Source organism: Triticum dicoccoides, chromosome 2B (assembly GCF_002162155.2).
Source record: "Triticum dicoccoides isolate Atlit2015 ecotype Zavitan chromosome 2B, WEW_v2.0, whole genome shotgun sequence".
NCBI classification, from domain to species: Eukaryota; Viridiplantae; Streptophyta; class Magnoliopsida; order Poales; family Poaceae; genus Triticum; species Triticum dicoccoides.
The window spans coordinates 77,498,519-77,511,834 of NC_041383.1; positions in this window are offsets into that span (position 1 = coordinate 77,498,519).

A 13,316-nucleotide genomic window follows, 5' to 3' on the forward strand; every position below is an offset into this window, starting at 1 on the left:
GTAAAGTAGTCACCTTAAATAGAGAGTTTCTTTTCTTTAATGCCATGTACACAAATTGAAACGCTTGTTGTGGAGAGAAAAAAGATAATCACTCCATTATATATGGACGCAGGGGCCTGAGCGCTTGCTTTACTAGGGTTGCTCTCTTCATTCTCTCATGCTCTCCAGATATAAACAAGACAGCGGTAGCGACATTTTCTCTCTGCTCACCGCTGGTCACAGATCCTGTCGGATCCCTTCGGCCGGTGTGTGTAGAGGACTAAAAGGTGCATCATTCACGCGGTCATCACCGCCGAGGGAGGAAACCCACAGCTGCCAGAGGGGCCCAATCCTCTGCCCGTGTCGTTCTCTCCGACACAGCGCCGGCTCGGGAGGTCCCCCGACCCTTCTTCCTCCTTGTCGTATTGTCCGTAGATCAGACCTGCCGCCGCTGACATCCCGGCGACCCTCAGGTATAAGTTCTTCGAAAGCGGCCTTGCTCTACTGCCCCAGCTCCCCACGTGTCTGCATGTGCATCTTTTTCTACTCCCATCAGCTCTTCCAAAGCCACCTAATTTTTTAGTATTATTAGAGGTAAAGCTACGTCATGCATTCAAATCTAGGGCTTTGTTCAAATAACGAAGAAAGGGGGGAAAGTTGTAGCATGAATCTAGGACTTGATTCAAATAGGAAATAATATGGTGAAAGTAGTAGAGACCAGATACCCAACCGGTCTATTGGTTGAAAAGGGAAATATTGGGAAAACGCAGTACAAACTGGATAAGGAACAGATCTATTATTGGTTGAAAAAAGGATAGAAAGTGGCGGCTGGTGGACAAGTCAACAGAGTATGTCCAGGATTAGATTTGCTGCCATCACATAGTAAAAGGTCTCCAGGATTAGATTTGTTGCCCTCAAATAGTAAAAGGTCTCAGGATTAGATTTGCTGCCTTCACATAGTAAAAGGTCTCGAGGATTAGATTTGCTGCCCTCACATAGTAAAGGATCTCCAAGATTAGATTTTCTGCCCTCACATAGTAAAAGGTCTCCAGGATTAGATTTGCTGCCCTCACATAGCATGAACAAACTCGGCATCACCACTTTATGCCTCCTTGTAGGTACATTGTGCTGATGGGTCCACTATCGCATGTCCTTGTACCAACCTTTTGCTGTTGTTAATGTAAGGGCGCATGTAAAATGAAGCGATCACACTGTTACCTTAGGGACATGTCTAACCAGTGTTATTGTTAATCTAATGCCTCTAGTGATAAGATGCAATTAAACTGTGTTACAAATGGCACTCCTGCTGTTTTCCCCAGTATGATAAGTAAGTTGCTCCTATACGCTGCAGAGGGTCCTAGTGTCCCCACGGTCCCATGCCCTTAAACCAACTCTTTAGCTGCTGTTGATTTACTGTGTCTGGTAAACAAGCAATGCCACCATTAAAGTAATCCCATATTTGAGGAATCTCATTGTTGATCATAATGCTTCTGGTAACATGAAGCATTGCTGACATTTTAAAATTTCTACTGTCCTTGCGTGATTTCCATGCACATAATTAAGATGCATCTTTCATTTTGTATATGTTTCGTATATTCTTATTGACCAGCAACTGTTTACTTTCTATCTTTTTGTGCAGATAGGGATATCCATTTCACCTTGTTGCTATTGTAAGCTTTTGGTGAACTACACAAAACACTTTTTTTTGGAATGAGTGTCTTGTGCAGTTCAACTAAAATGTCACGTGGGCAACATCTCTCAATTTTGGTGGAACTGCACAAAATGGTGATTGGAGTTTCCAAAATCTCCGTCAAGTTCTGTCGGTAATCTCGTGCAATATTTTATTAGCCTTTGCAAGATGGAGCCGTCACTGTCACCACAATGGCACTTTATTTTAGTGGAACTGCACAAAAGGATAAGAAAATTATAGTTGCACCTTACATGAGCCAGACAGCCAACCTTAATGTTCCTCAATTTTAGTGCAACTACTAAAGAAGAACCTGCCAGCTCACAAGAGCAAGTACTTGTTGCTAGCTGAATGATGCAATCTTTGCTTCATTTCAGGTGAACTGCAGAAAAAGGCGCATGAATTGAATCATGGAACTCCAGGCAGACCTCCTCCAAGTAGAGTTGGAGGTTGAGTTCAAGGAGGCCGCTATTAAAGAGAAATCATGCTCTCCTATCTCCTTGTTTGTGTTGTGCAAACATGTTGTGCAAACAGGAATACTCGACTACAGATGTTGTGACGGTCAAGAGCATTCGCCAAGTTCTTCGATCGTATGACATGGCTAGCCAAGATGGATTTAATCCCGATATTCACTTTATCAAAAGGCTCTAATGGGTTGGTTCTAAATCTTGCAAGCTGGGAATCAGTGAGATGTGTAGGCATCTTTGTTGTACTTATTATTTGAATCTTATTTGTTGGTTCTAAATCTTGCAAGATGGGAATCAATGAGATGTGTAGGCATCTTTGTTGTACTTATTATTTGGATCTTATTTGTTGGTTCTGAATCTTGCAAGCTGGGAATCAATGAGATGTGTAGGCATCTTTGTTGTACTTATTATTTGGATCTTATTTGTTGTTTCTGAATCTTGCAAGCTGGGAAACACGGCATGATGATGCAGAGGACAACAACCATAACAAATAGTTCAAACTTGGTAGTATTATCTTTGTGAAAGTGCGACAAATGTGTTGATCGTGTGCGTCCTGAGAATAATAATTCTAATTGTTGTGCATGTTGATCGTGTGGCACTGATAGAACGAGTGAATGCATTGCTTGTTTTAAGTATAAATTTCTATTAAAGCTAATTAAATTTAAGTAAAGTGACCACTAACTCCAGTTATTACAGTACCAATACAAACCCGCTCGTGAACTGATGTGTGGCTGGAGTAGGTTTCTTAATGGAGGCGTTTCAACGCGCCGAGGGTGCGTCTTCTGCCGGGCGTGCAGCGGACGAGGGAGGGGTAGTAACTATTGTCGCCTGTACACACTCAGCTTATTATTGAATCCAATTCCCCAAGAGCTGAAAAACGAACTGTTGCCGCCGCCTACACACTCGTTCACTCGAAGAGACTCCAATGGCGATCCGAGGGGTGAGCCTGCTGGACATGAACTTCGGCAAGGAGTTCCCCTTTGAGTTCGCCGTTCAGTCCTATGGCTGCACCAAGTTGAATGTGATGTACACCAACGATACAGACTCGGTGAAGCTCTGCCTTGCCTCAGTCCTATGGCTGCACCAGGTTCTGGAGCATTCGCCCATTTCATCGGCAGCGCCGACTTCACCTTCACTACGGTGGAGAGAAGGAAGAATGCGACGATTCAGCCATCTGGTGTAACAAGCTTGTCGACATCCAGAAGCAATACAAGATCATCAGTAACAGGCAGGACAAGGACTCCGTGGTTGACCTCGCTGAGACCATCATCAACCCCTGATACGCCAATATGAAAGAAGACGACCTGAACACGTGGGAGGTACCTCTGAATCTAGCCTACATAACCTACGCGGCAAAGGACGCATATGCATGCTACGAAATGTATAGGCAGATCTTGGACATGAGGGCGTGTCTGCTTCCCATAACCGACGAGTACACGGACAGCCGCGGTGTCATGATCAAGCATGCCAGGAAGGTCTAGATATTGTACTTTATCTTTTTATAAGCACCTTTATCATCTGAGTGTTTCATGCATTAGCCTATGTGTCGTAATTATCTGTTTTGTCTGAAATATTTCTTTTAAGAACCCATTAACCTTATTGCTTTTTTTAGTGGCTATTTGCTTATGTATGTAAACTAGTTCACTTGTCCGTAAAAAAACTAGTTCACTCGACTGCCATGCTTTGAAACTCCTTCCTCCCAACATATTCCCCTCCTCAGGTGGACCCAGCAGGTCTCTGAATTTTCTCCCACTTTCTTTTTTGATGTAAACTGAGTTTTCTCCCAGTACTTTCCCCTAGACCAACTCAACTGTCCCACGTCTAGCCTAAAAAATAATAATACCCCACATACTATTAACTCATCAAATTAAAATGATATTTTATTTTGTAAGTTGAAAGTTCTTACAAAATAATAATAATAATTGTTTATATATAACTTGGCAAGTTAGCTCCTAGTGATTGCGTACATAAGCTTGCAAAGATTTTACTAACGTGCAATAATGTGTTTATGTTTTTAAAAAAATTCTTATCTAGCCCAACATGATATTTTCACCCAGCCCAGCAAGTCCACGGATTTCGAGAAAAATGCAAATGGGATTTAAACGGGCTGCATAGATGCTACATCATTGTTTTACCCAGCCCACCAAATGGACTAAAAAACAAATGGACTGGCTGACATGTGGGCCAGTAGGTCGAAGCCTAAGAAGGCATTGGACTTACATCCAACGGCCAGCATTCTTCTTCAATCTCTCGTCTTCTTCCCCCAGCACTACCGGAACCGCCTGCTCCAGCCTTCGGCGTCCAGCGGCGTTGTTTTGCGCTCCTCAGCGAAACGCTACCCCGCCGACGGCCAGGCCATCCCTCCACTCTGCACCTCCTGTTATTCTCTGCCGAGTGTAGGCCCACCCCGCACCCGAACCAGTCAAGTTTCCCACTCCTCTCTGTCTGCGTGGCGCGGCGTGGTCAACATATGAGAGTCATCAGAAGAGGACTGTACGTGGAGAGCCTGACAGCTGGGACCCACAAGGTCCATGGTCACACGCAAGGAAAGTTCCTCCTTATTATGCACTGTGCGTGCACTGTACGTGGGAAGGGCTTATGTATTTCATGAAAAAAATGTTCCCCCCGCTGATAGGTCGGACCCACCAGCTATATCTTCGCATGCAAGGAAGTGCCTCCTTATTACGCACCAAAAAATGAATACCCCCTGTGTTGGGGATATAACTATTTGTGTAAGCCGCCCAGGAGGGGCCGGGTTATGCAAAGAAGACTCAAGCCCAAGACCAAGCATGAAGACGGCGGTTCAATACGGGGCTTAAGCCCACAGGCGACTTAAGGCCCGTTGTAGTAAACCGCCGTAATGGCATTACTTGTATCATAAGGTAGACTTAACTAGTCACCGAGCCGGACACTGTTATAAGCCGGCCGGGACTCTGTAGGCCACAGGGCATCAACCCGTGTATATAAGGGGATGACCTGCTGGCGGCTTAGGGCAAGAAACAACTCATCGAGAACCAGGCATAGCATATCTTGCTCCCTGGTCATCGAAACATCAATACCAACCCAACTAGACGTAGGCCTTACCTTCACTATAAGGGGCCGAACTAGTATAAACCCTCTCGTGTCCTTTGTCTCGATTAACCCCTTCAAGCTTCCTAGTTGCGATGGCTCCACAACTAAGTCCTTTCACGAGGACATCTGACGTGACAATTCCACGACAGTTGGCACCCACCGTGGGGCCAGCGCACGGTGGATTTGAGTTCTTGAAGGGCAACTTCGAAGGGCTCAAGGGATACGTAGTGGGCCGGATGACCAAGAGTCATCGCGGCAAGATCTACATTGACGACGAAGGCTGGGGCCCCGATGCCGGCTCAATCGAGTACGGGTACCGGGTCCCCTTTGGAGGAATCCACGTCTTCATCAGCCGGATTGGTGAGCCGGGGCCTGAGCCGGACAACTGCACTGACCTCGTCGAGACGGCTCAGCGTGCGAAACCTGCCCGAGCTCAATCCGGCATGAAGCGTGTCTTTGTGGGTTGCGTCCACGGAGAAGAGCTTTCTGAAGGACCTGAAGATGGTAGTGAGGCGGCCGTCCACTCTGACGGTGATTCGTCCGCCGGTTCAACAGATTCTCTGTATCAAGTTCAAGATGGTGTGCTCGAGGGTTGTTCCGATGGCTTCAGTATTCCGGACCCCTGTGAGTCGCTGAATTGGGAAGGAGTTTTCATGGCTGGGACTCAACCCGGTCAAAACTCTACAACCGCTACTGCAATTACGTCCGGGATAGGAGCGGCCGGGGCAGGAGGCCCTGTGCACCCATCGGCTCAAGTGCTGATATACCTCATGGACAAGCTTACGACCCTGTTAACCGCCACGGTTATCCCTGCAAACAAAGATGAGCATGACGCGGAGGTGGCACGGGTACGTGAGGAGATAGGTCAGGCCAAGGAGGCCTTGGCAGCTCAGGATATTAGACTAGCTATGGAGCGGGCGGCTCTCGACGACCGGGCACAGCGGTTGCAATCAGAGGCTTACCAGCTCACGATGGGCTTAAACGCATCCAATGAGGTAATGGGGAGGAGACACCAGAAGACCCAATCTCGGTTACCTCCGAATTACGACCCTCGGGTTCTTTTCGCTACATCCGGAGCCGGCCCAAGTAACCCGCCAGATGCCAATCAGTTTATGACATCCGGGGCAGGAGGACCAGCTCAGCGTCGAGAGATGCCACCTCCTCATGTGAGCATGGCAGCATCGCGTTATGTGCCGATACCGGAGGGTCACTTTTCCAACCCCATGGAGAATTTAATCACAGCGTCAGCGTGTCTGGCGGCTCTTCCAGTGGACGGTGATGATCCAATAGCGGTGGAGACCCGGAGGATCAGGGAACTTGTTCAGACGGCCCTGGCTCAGCAAGAGACCTATTCTTATAGTCGGGATAGGATTCATTCAACTCCTCCGCCTTGGTTAGCACCGCCTTATCAGAACCGGAGTCCGAGTTAAAGTAGGCACATGGAATCTGAAGCTTTGTTAAGCAACGCTCAACACCGTGACCAACATGGTGGCTATAACCCGGTGCAGGACCGAGTACGTCACGAGAACGAGCTGGCGGCTCAACTGGCGGCTCAACAGGCGGCACATCAGAATATTCCAGAGTGTCCAACAACTTCTCTTAGTTGGGAATAGCCACCAGAACCGGTGGTGTTCCTTGTTTGATACCGGTTTTGCACAACGTGCGACTGCCTAAGGACTTCAAAGGACCTCGAAATATGCCGAATTACACGGCCGACTTACAGCCTGGAGCATGGATTGAGAGTTATGAGATGGCCATGGAGCTGTTGGAAGTCAGTGACGTGGCAACGGCTAAATATTTCACTATGATGTTAGATGGAACGGCTCGGTCTTGGTTAAAAAGTTTACCGCCCAATTCCATTGGTTCATGGGAGGAGTTAAAATCTCGTTTTATCCAGAACTTCAAGGACACCTGTAAGCAATCTATGTCAATCATGGACTTAACGAATTGTAAGCAGGGGGAGGGCGAATCCACCACCCATTGGGTACGCCGGGTCAAGGAGATAATTCATTCATCTGATAAGATGGATGCCGGCTCTGCAGTCCTCATGTTGGAGAAAAATTGCAGCTTTGAGCCGCTAAGGCAGAAACTGGGGCGCCTTAAGCGTGACTGCAGGGATATGGACACGCTAATGGCGGCTTTAGTCAAATATGCCGATTCTGATAGTACCAAGGATCCTGCGTCTGATGATGAGAAGACCGGGAAGGGAAAAAGGAACGGCAATGGAAAGGGTCAACAGCACAACCCGGTGAATCAAAGCGGCAATAAGCGTAAGGCGGACGACAACCCGGAGCTTGTAGCCAACACTAATACATAGGGTAACAATCAGAGACGTAAGGGTAAGTGGCCTCGATCCGGCGGGTCAGGCCCATCTCTTGAGCAGCTACTCAATGAGCCTTGCCCGAAACACGGCACCCGGGAGCACCCCGCTACACACCTGTGGAAAGATTGCACGATCATGAAGGCATTTAAAAATTCCAATACTTTTGATGGTAGTCATGGATCTGGCGGTGGTTCAGGGGCTGGCGGCTTTCATGGCCCGGGCGGCGGTTCAAATTCCGGTTTTCAGGGACAGCCGGGTGGAAATAATCAGCAGCAATCTGATCAGGGAGGACAACAGCAGCAGTCGGGTTATCAGAGCCATCCGAAACAGTTGAGTGGTGGGCAGTACCATGTGTTTACCACTAGCTTATGCAAACGTGACCAGAAGGTTCTTAAGAGGGCCGTAAATTCGGTTGAGCCGGAAATTCCTCGTTATTTGAGATGGTCAGAGCAACCCATCCTATGGAGCAGAGAGGATCACCCTCCACGAGTTGATAATCTGGGCCAGTTAGCCTTGGTGGTAGCACCCCAGGTTGTAGGATATAAATTCACTAAGGTACTCATGGATGGAGGTAGCAGCATCAATATCCTCTACTATGATACTTTCCAGCGCATGGGGTTGACTGAGAAGAATCTGAGAACATCCAACACTGTTTTCCATGGGGTGGTTCCAGGAAAGTCGGCTTACCCAGTTGGCAAGATTGAATTGGAGGTGGCCTTTGGAGATGAGTATGATTCCAGGGCTGAGAAATTGACGTTTGAAGTGGTCAAAATTAGGAGTCCATATCACGCTTTGTTTGGGCGACCGGCTTATGCTAAGTTCATGGCATGGCCGTGTTACATTTACTTACAGCTCAAGATGCTGGGTTACAAGGGCACCATCACCGTGCATGGGAGTCGAAAGGTGGCCTTGGAATGTGAAGAAGGCGACGCGGCTTACGCTGAGACTGCCTGTGCCGCGGAGGAGCTTAAATTTTATCAAGACAATGTTGACCCGACAGATATGACCTCCCTCAAAAAACCAACTACTGAGCATGACCCGGCGTTGAAGTTTAAATCGGCCGCTGAGACAAAGCTTGTTGACTTTACCCCAGGAGATGCCTCTAAGCAGTTCAGTATCAGTGCCAATTTGGATCCTAAATAGGAAAGCGCACTCATCGAGTTCATCCGTGAGAACCGGGACATCTTTGCATGGAAACCTTCTGACATGCCAGGTGTACCGAGGGAACTCGCTGAGCACACTCTCAATATAGATCCAAAGTATAAGCCGGTCAGGCAATTTCTCCGACGGTTCAACGAAGAGAGACGGAAAGCTATTGGGGAAGAGGTCGCCCGGCTCTTAGCGGCCGGGTTTATTGTTGAAGTTTTTCACCCGGAGTGGTTGGCTAACCCGGTGTTAGTGCTCAAGAAAAACGGCACTTGGCGGATGTGTGTGGATTACACGGACTTAAACAAGGCTTGTCCGGCTGATCCCTTTGCTCTCCCTCGTATTGATCAAATCATTGATGCTACGGTGGGTTCTGAGCGGTTGAGTTTCTTGGATGCTTACTCTGGTTATCATCAGATCTAGATGGCAGTTAAGGACCAGGAGAAGACAGCTTTCATCACTCCGTTTGGGGCCTTTTGTTATGTATCTATGCCATTTGGACTCAAGAGTGCCCAGGCGACTTATCAGCGATGTGTACAGAACTATTTGCACGATCAAATTGGGCGTAATGTTCATGCTTATGTGGATGACATCATGGTGAAATCCAGAGAAAAGGAAACCTTGATATCTGACTTGAGAGAGACCTTTGACAATCTCCGGGTTTACAAGATGATGCTTAACCCCGCCAAGTGTATGTTTGGTGTACCTGCGGGCAAGCTCTTGGGTTTTCTGGTATCAAACAGAGGCATTGAAGCTAATCCGGAGAAAATCACGGCGATTACCTCTCTGGCTACGCCGGCGTGTATCAATGATGTTCAGCGTCTGGCGGGTCGTGTTGCCGCTTTAAGCCGGTTCATAAGCCGGTTAGGGGAGAAGGCCTTACCGCTATACCAAATGATGAAGAAAACAGACACCTTCGTCTGGAGTGACGCTGCTAACACTTCCTTTGAAGATTTGAAGAGACAGTTGTCTCAGCCACTGGTTCTTGCGGCTCCCATTGACAAAGAGCCATTGCTATTGTACGTGGCTGGTAACTCACGAGCGGTCAGTGTTGCCATCGTGGTGGAGCCTAAGGAAGCTGGCAGGAGCATCCGGTTCAATGACCAGTTTATTATATCGGTGAGGTGCTCATTCAGTCTAAGCAAAGGTATCCACATTGGCAGAAACTTGTTTATGGTGTGTTCATGGCAAACCAGAAGTTGAAGCAATACTTCCAAAGTCATCCTATAACGGTGGTAAGTTCAGCCCCTCTGGGAGACATCATTCAAAATAGGGAGGCCACAGGGCGGATCGCTAAGTGGGCTATTGAGCTTGGGCCCTATGGTTTGAAGTATATGCCCTGTACTGCTATCAAATCTCAAGCCTTGGTCGATTTTATCAATGATTGGACAGAGTTGCAAGCACCTGAGGAGAAGCCGGATAATACGTATTGGACTATTCACTTTGATGGGTCCAGGAAGTTAGAAGGCTCAGGGGCTGGCGTTGTTTTAACTTCCCCTCGAGGTGACAAATTTCGCTATGTGCTCCGGCTCATGTTTCCTTGTACTAACAATGAAGCTGAATACAAGGCCTTGCTCCATGGTCTCCGGATGGCCAAAGAGATGAATTTGAGCCGGGTAAGGTGTTTGGGCGACTCAGATCTCGTGGCTCAACAGGTTTCAGGCAAGTGGGATTCTAAAGATCCCCGTATGGCGGCTTATCGTCGGGAAGTAGACGTTGTGGCTGGACATTTCAAGGGTTATCAAGTGGAGCACATTGATCGAAGTAAGAATGAGGCGGCTGATGCTTTAAGCCGGCTAGGATCTCAACGTAAGCCGGTCCCACCTAACACCTTTCTTGATGTTTCACATAACCCTTCTGTCAAGGTGCCTACCAAGGAAGAACTAGCGGTGCCAGACCCGGAGGCACAGCTGGTGGCGGCTCTTCATGTCATCCCGGATTGGACCATGCCATATTTGGCCTATATGACCCGGGGAGAGTTACCGGAGGATGAAACTTTGGCAAGACAAATTGTCAGACGATCCAAATCCATGACGATTGTTAATGGTGAGTTGCATCATTGCAGTGTGACAGGGGTGTTTCAACGATGTATGTCACCTGGAGAGGGACAAGAGATACTTCGTGAGATTCATGAAGGAGATTGTGGTCATCATGCCGGCTCAAAATCTCTTGTGGCCAAGGCTTTCCGTCATGGTTTCTACTGGCTCACGGCTCATGCCGATGCGGAGGATCTGGTCAGTAAATGTGACGGATGTCAGAAGTTCTCACGACGAACTCATGTGCCGGCTCAGGAATTGAGGATGATCCCGATTACCTGGTTGTTTGCAGTCTGGGGGCTTGACATGGTTGGACCTTTCAAAAGGTCTAAGGATAAAAAGACATATCTCCTGGTGGCAGTGGATAAGTTTACAAAGTGGGTTGAGGTGGTGCCAGTCAGTAAGTGTGATGCAGCCACAGTGGTTCAGTTCATGAAAAAGGTGATCTTTCGCTTTGGTTTCCCACACAGCATTATAACTGATAATGGTACTAACCTTTCCAAGGGAGCCATGGAAGAGTTCTGTCAGCGAGAACATATCTGGCTCGATGTTTCGGCTGTTGCTCATCCTCAATCCAATGGACAAGCAGAAAGAGCTAATAAAGAGATACTGAAGGGTATTAAACCCCGGCTCTTAGTCCCCTTAAAACGGACACCGGGTTGCTGGGTGGAAGAGTTACCCTCTGTACTATGGAGCATCAACACTATGCTTAACAGATCTACGGGTTATACACCTTTTTTCATGGTCTATGGAGCAGAGGCAGTTCTACCAAGTGACATCTGACACGACTCACCCCGTGTGGCGGCTTACGTTGAGGCAGACAACGAAAAGGCTCGTCAGGAGGCACTGGACTTGTTGGATGAGGAGCGAGACTTGGCAATGGCCCGCTCGGCGATTTACCAGTAAGACCTGCGCCGTTATCACAGCCGCCGGGTCAAGAGCAGAACCTTTCAGGAAGGTGATTTGGTGCTCCGGCTCATTCAGGATCAATCTAACATGCACAAGCTATCTCCGCCTTGGGAAGGACCCTTTGTGGCTGGCAAGAATCTGAACAATGGGTCATATTACCTCATTGATATTCGAGAACACAAAGACTCACGTAAGTCGGAGGAAGAGACCCGCCGGCCGTGGAACATAGCCCACCTTCGGCCTTATTATACTTAAGCCACCGGCTCTTAGGATGTATATACTTTTGACAATGTATATATTATATAAAGCAATAAAGCAGGACCTCTGTCCTTTTTTTCCATAAAGAATGTTTTTATGTCTTCTTTATCAAGTGATGGACACTACCAACAGGGAGTGGATCATATCTGAATCCGGCTTTCTCTTTGTACCGGCTTATGATCATATCTCAATCTAGCCATGATCACTTGGGGGCTTCCTATTCCAACATAGGTCGTATCCGAACCAAAGAGAACATAGCTGTCGATACCCGCTTGATCGGCATACTGCCAAACCCACTTGGGGGCTTCTTAATCATATTTGAATCATAGCTTAACCTCTTTGGGTCTGACGTGGATCATATACGAATCAGCGTCATTAAACAAATCTTATGGTCACTTGGGGGCTTCCTGTTCAAACGTAGGTCGTATTCGAACCAAAGAGAACATTGCTGTCAATACCCATTTGATCGGCATCGCCAAGCCATTGGGGGCTATATGATCATATCCGAATCTTAGCTTAACCCCTTTGGAACGGTTTACTGATCGTATTTGAATCAGAAGCCTGTAAATTATTTTGACTATCCTGAGACCATGTGAAAACATTATGAGATGTTTTTTGTCTTTCCGGTTTAATATTGGTCACACCAGGTTGTTAAGTACCAGGTGAGCATCAAGTCAACAGGAAAAATTATCCAAGGATCAGGCAAGCAAAACAAACACGCCAAGGACATCAAAAGTCAAAAATATATAGCAGTGGTGGCTTACGAAAGTGTTAAGGCGCTAGGAACATGCGCGAAGGCATGACAAACATTGGAAAGTTTTTTCTACCCTATTACAAGACTCCCCGAGTCTGAGTAAATGAAGCATTGTTTTTTGCAAAGCACTTGGCGATTCACTCCTTCGGCGGGCTTGAAGTCTCCGGGTTATCCTTCTCCGCTTCTTCGTCGGCTGTTTCCTCCTGGAAAGTTGATGAGGCCCAGTCAATGCTGCTCAAAGCTTCAAACTTAGCTTCATCATCTATTAAACCGGCTGGGTCCACTTCACGGGCAAAAGTATGCTTATGAATTGGAGGGATCATGCTGATTTGATCATATGGAGTGTTTGGAATTCTCCGGTTTTCACTGTCATAAGCCGGCGCATACTTGCTAAGGTCGGCGTCATTTCCAACTAGGGTCGCCACGGGACGTATGGCTTTGACGCGGGCGGTGAAATCATGGTCGTCAAACGCAGTGCCGTCTTCCTTCAGACTTGGGTATCCAAGGGCAAGGTCGGTCGGGTCTTGTTCTGGGAGCCATGCTTTAGCCCGGTTCAATGCGGTTATGGCCCCGGCTCTTGAGGACGCCCGCCTTAAGTCTTGGATCCGCTGAGGCAAGAAAGTGAGGCTCTTCAGTATGTCTTGCAGAAGGTGGGGAGGAGGGCTTGATAAGGCTACAACAGACA